The sequence below is a fragment of the Prunus dulcis genome, chromosome 4, assembly GCF_902201215.1.
Source record: "Prunus dulcis chromosome 4, ALMONDv2, whole genome shotgun sequence".
Classification (NCBI taxonomy): Eukaryota; Viridiplantae; Streptophyta; class Magnoliopsida; order Rosales; family Rosaceae; genus Prunus; species Prunus dulcis.
In genome coordinates, this window is record NC_047653.1 from 15,747,361 (window position 1) to 15,753,213 (window position 5,853).

Sequence of the window (5,853 nt, forward strand, 5' to 3'; positions counted from 1 at the left end):
AGGTAATTGTAGTATAAGTGCTCATCCAAGGTCGTTGTCCCCAAAGATTGTTTGACTGATTTGTAATTAAACTAACTCTTAATTAATAACTAAAATAGATTTTATCAAAGATTTGAAGTTTATGAATTTGAAAAGATTAAATTAATAGTAAAAGAAATTTGAAAGTTGGGAAATAATAACAGCAAAGAAAAAAAATGTTTTCTTTTTAAAGACTAACAATTTAGAGAAAACTAGGGCTTAGCCATCACCGTCACAATCCTATGCAATTCTATCAATTACTTATGAATTTTCACATATATGCTTTGAAGGTTAGGTATTCCTATTGCATATTTTCCTTGTGATGTTCAAGCGAAAACATATATCTAACATGCAATCCGTCTGTGATGTTCAGATCAAATATAAACATGCAAGACTCATTAAGCTTTGTGAAAACCCTTTGAAAAAACATGCAACCCTTAAGAGCGTGATGTTTGCCTTAAGTGAACTTACAATCACTAATCACAAGAAGCCCTCCTCAATTTCAGGGTGATGTTCCAACAGAAATTGCATCAAATTACTTATCTACATATCCTAATGGTGATCAATCATTAAAATAGATAGATAGTTTTAAACGCAGTGATTAATAATTTAAAGCAAACATGCATCCATTCATAAGCAAATTAAACGCAGTGATTAGAAGCTCTTCAAAAACCCTAGCCAAAGTCTATGTCTTCCCCAGAATTGCATAAAAGAAAAAGTCCAAAAAATTGCTGCGAGAAAGAACTTAAATACCTCCTAAAACCTAGCTACCAAATCCCCACCAAGAAACTAAGTTAAAATAAAATACTACTAGGATATAAAATCCAAATTGGATTAGGAGAATCTGCCCACAATCTTCTCAGCCACGTTTTGGCCACAAATCTCCTCCAACTCTGGCCCAAGATAGCTTGTTTTAAAGATAAAAATATTCTGAACACTTCTCCAGAAGGCCACGAACCCATCCGAGGTCATCTTGGGCTCCAAAATGCAATAAAAGCCTAAAACATCACTATTCCAGCATAGCGCACTGCTCCTTTATTTTATTGCCAGAAAATAATTGCTTGGTGGAAAAATCTGAAATTTTGATACGATCAAGCTAAGTGACTCACGTACGTCCTCCAACTGAAATTACTCCAAAATTCGTCCATTTGGCTATGTTTTGCTCCCGAGGAAGTCGAAAGTCCTATACTGGAATTATAATTCAAAGTATCAAAATTCTTCTAAAATATTAACCAAAATGTACTAAGAATGGGGTTAAATATATATTATAAAATATACCCATCAGGTGCCTACCTTGATGCCTTGCTGCTGCAGCGTGGCGGTGCACATCAAGGTGACGCTCTCGGTCACAGGACCGAGAGAAGGAGCAATGGCAGCAGGTAGTCACCAAAAGGAACTTGCAGAAAAGTTTAGACCTACCAAACCAATAACTATTAATTTCATTTTTCGACCCATAAACTACTAAGTACGAAAAAATGAATGAACAAATAGTGTCCAAATGTATTAATTACATGGAGATTAGCTCCTCAAAGAGAGTCAAAACTCCAAAAGGAACTTGCAGAAAAGTTTAGACCTACCAAACCAATAACTTTTAATTTCATTTTTCACATCTAAATTCCGCTACGACACAAAACTTTGCCACAGGGTAAGCAAATGCAGGCTGCGAAATGATCAAATCAATGAAAAGGTAGCTTGCTCTTTACTATCAACTCTATAAGTGAACAGAGGCACAGGGTCTCGAATTTTCAGTGAAAAGAAACATCCCTTTCAGGATCCATATGAACCAGTACACCATCTCTGAAAATAAAGTTTCACTCAAACGGGGATGAGTATTCGGAAAGCATATATTTGCTTATTTGTTATGGTGCTATCGCTGATGGTGTGGCATTTACATTCAACTGGCAAAAGACTTTTATTTCCTGAAGTTTTGCAATGGCATGTAATTGTTTTCGACCGTTCAAACGTCTCATTATTTCCGTCTCTCAATTTATCATCCAATGAGTTGCTGAAACCTCCACAAACATTCATTCTTCTAACTGCTGCAAGAATATCCACAGACACTGATGCAACAACATCATGGGCATCCTCTGCAACCATAGGCTCCTATTGGATCCCCATTTGTGAATAAGAATTTTTGGTGTCAAACTGTAGAGGATATCTAGACATGTAGGGCAACAACGATACAAGCATAGAACCCCAGACTCGCTAGTAGGTTCTATTCTAGTTAGGAAGGCTGCATTGGATCATAGTCCAAGTGTACAGCAGAGAATGTAATAGCTTTAGCCACTTGTCATTATCTCATAGGGTAATGATTAAATGGCTAAGATTGAGTGATGTAATAGAGAATATACTTTTCTCTAACGGTTTTGTCAGAAACAATATATGCATGATTTTGGTGCTGAGCTAATTGACAGCCAGCTTCTTCTCCAAGCTCTCTCTCTCTCTCTCACAGAAAACTCACTACTCTATTCACTAAAACTCTCTGCATTTTCTTTGAAATCCATTACATGTTTGATTGAATTAATATGCAAGATAATGATCTGCATATTCTAACATGGCCTCAGAGCCAGGTTTGATCAAGTAATACTGGGCGTTTTTCTGTGCTAAGCTATTGAAGTTGCAGCTGAGCTTGAGTTCTGCAGATCTGAGTCTAACATGGCTGGGTCAAGTGGTGGTGAATTGAGAGCACCAATTTTCAATGGTGAGAACTACGATTTCTGGAGCATAAGGATGAAGACCATCTTCAAATCTCATGGACTGTGGGATTTGGTGATCAAAGGACTTGATGGTATGGATCTGAAGAAGTCAGATGAATCTGATGATAAGAAAAAGGAGACAGAAGAATCAAGTGGGAAAGGCATGGTTGCTGAGGTACTCATGAAGGATGCTAAGGCTCTTGGATTGATTCAAGGAGCAGTTTCAGAAGAGATATTCCCACGAATCTCTCATGAAGAGACATCAAAAGGTGCCTGGAGTATTCTGCAGCAAGAATTCCATGGAGATAAGCAGGTAAGGAGTGTTAAATTGCAAGGTCTTAGAAGAGAATTTGAATATACAAGAATGAAGGATGATGAATCCTTAACTGTCTATGTTACTAAACTATTTGATTTAATTAATCAAATGAGAAGTTATGGGGAGGAATTGCCTAGGGAGAGAATTGTTCAAAAACTGCTTATTAGTCTGCCATCTACCTATGACTCTATCTGTTCAGTTATTGAACATTCTAGAGATCTGAATGAGATTGAGGTGCAGGAGGTTGTTGCCTCACTAAAGAGCTTTGAGTTGCGTTTAGATAGGCACTCTGAAAACAGAACAGAGAAGGCATTTGCTAGCCTTAGTGTAGATGCCAAACAGACTAAGACTGGAGAACAGAACAGCAAGCAGAATAAGAATTGGAAATCCAAAGGCAAGAAGTGGGATAACAAGGCAAGTGAAGGCACTAAAACTCCCTGCAAGCACTGTGGTAAGCTACATTTTGGTGAATGTCGATTCAAGGGCAAGCCAAAGTGTTATAACTGTGATAAGCTTGGCCACATTGCAAAAGACTGCTACAACAAGAAAACACCACAGCAGGTCAACTATGCTACTCAAGTGGAAGCTGCACCAACAATGTTCTATGCTAGCAATGCAAGTGGTGCTGGTGTAACAAGGGATGAAGAGATCTGGTATTTGGACAGTGGGTGTAGTAATCACATGACAGGAAAAGAGGATTTGTTGGTGGATATTGACAGAAAGGTGACTGCCAAGGTTGAAATGGGAACTGGACAGCTTGTAGAGGTAACTGGAAAAGGCACTCTTGTGGTTGAAACCAAAGCAGGCAAGAGACATATCAAAGAAATAATGCTTGTACCTGGACTGAAAGAGAACTTACTCAGTGTAGGACAGATGATAGAACATGGCTACTATTTGGTATTTGGAGATCACAAGGTGGAAATCTACAATGACAGCTCTCATACAAATCTGGTGGCAAAAGTTCAGATGAAAGGAAACAGAAGCTTTCCTTTGAAGTTGCAGGCTGAAATGCACTTTGCTTATAGAGCAGGTGTAGACCATTCCACTGACCTCTGGCATAGAAGATTTGGACATCTCAATATGAGTAGTCTAAAACTATTGAAAGAGCAAGATATGGTAGTAGGGCTGCCAGAAATTAAAGAAGTTAAAGAGGTGTGTGAGGGTTGTGTTCTAGGCAAGCAGAGTAGAGAAGCATTTCCAAGAGAAGCTATCTCTAGAGCATCAACTCCACTAGAACTTATTCACAGTGACATCTGTGGTCCTATGCAGACAGTTACCAAAGCTGGAAATAGGTTCTTTCTCACTTTCATAGATGATTGCACAAGGATGTGTTGGGTCTATTTCTTAAGGCACAAGTCAGAAGCTCTTTGTGTGTTTAAGAAGTTCAAAGCCACTGTGGAATTGCAAAGTGGCTACAAACTAAAACAATTGAGAAGTGACAGAGGAGGAGAGTACACTTCAGTGGAGTTTGAGAGGTTCTGTGACAATGCAGGCATTGAAAGGCAGCTCACAACCTCATACACACCACAGCAAAATGGTGTGGCAGAGAGGAAGAATAGAACTATAGTAGAAATGGCCAAATGTTTGATGTTGGAAAAGAAAATTCCATTTGATTTCTGGGCAAAGGCAGTCAACACATCTGTGTACATTTTGAATAGATGTCCAACTAAAGCCTTGAGCAAAAGGACACCATTTGAGGCTTATGGTGGGAGGAAACCAGGAATTAAGCATCTGAAGGTGTTTGGTTCATTGTGTTATGCTCATGTACCAAAACAGCAAAGACAGAAGCTAGATTTGGCAAGCAAAAGGTGTATTTTCTTGGGGTATGGCAGCTGTGAAAAGGGATACAGGCTGTACAATATTGAAACTGAAAAGGTTATCATTTCAAGAGATGTGATATTTAGTGAGAATGAGTGTTGGGATTGGAATACAAAGAAGGAGACTAGTGTGAACATTCAGCTCACTGAAATCAGAGAAGAAGAACAAGGAGCAGAAGGGAGTTCTTATGAATTTGAAGAACAATTGGAAGTGAATGAGATGCCTAGCTTAAACACTGAAACCAGTGACCAAGAAAGGGAAGCAGTATCACAGGATGTTGATCATACTCCTCTCAAGTACAAGAGCATTGCAGAAATTTATGAAAAGTGCAACATGTGCATTATAGAACCAGAAAGTTTTGAAGAGGCAGCAAAGGATGACTCTTGGAAGAAAGCAATGGAAGCTGAAATCACCATGATTGAGAAGAACAATACATGGGAGCTTGTGAATAGACCATTTGATAAACCAATCATTGGAGTCAAATGGATCTATAAGACTAAACTGAACCTAGATGGATCTGTGCAGAAGAATAAGGCTCGGCTGGTGGCAAAGGGATATTCTCAAAAGCCTGGAATTGACTTCAATGAGACCTTTGCACCAGTGGCTCGGCTTGATACTGTGAGAACCTTGGTGGCTGTAGCTGCACAGAGAAACTGGAGTCTGTTTCAACTGGATGTAAAGTCTGCATTTCTTAATGGAGTGCTAAATGAAGAAGTGTATGTAGATCAACCATCTGGTTTTGTGATACAAGGAAGTGAAGATAAGGTGTATAAGCTGAAAAAGGCCTTATATGGTTTGAAACAAGCTCCAAGAGCTTGGTATGAAGAGATAAATTCCTATTTCATCAAAACTGGTTTTTATAGAAGTCCAAGTGAAGCTACATTGTACACTAAGATGTCTACAAGTGGTATTCTCATTGTATCCCTATATGTAGATGATATTATCTACACAGGAAGTTCAAAAGAAATGATGGCTGCATTCAAGAATGATATGATGAGACAATAT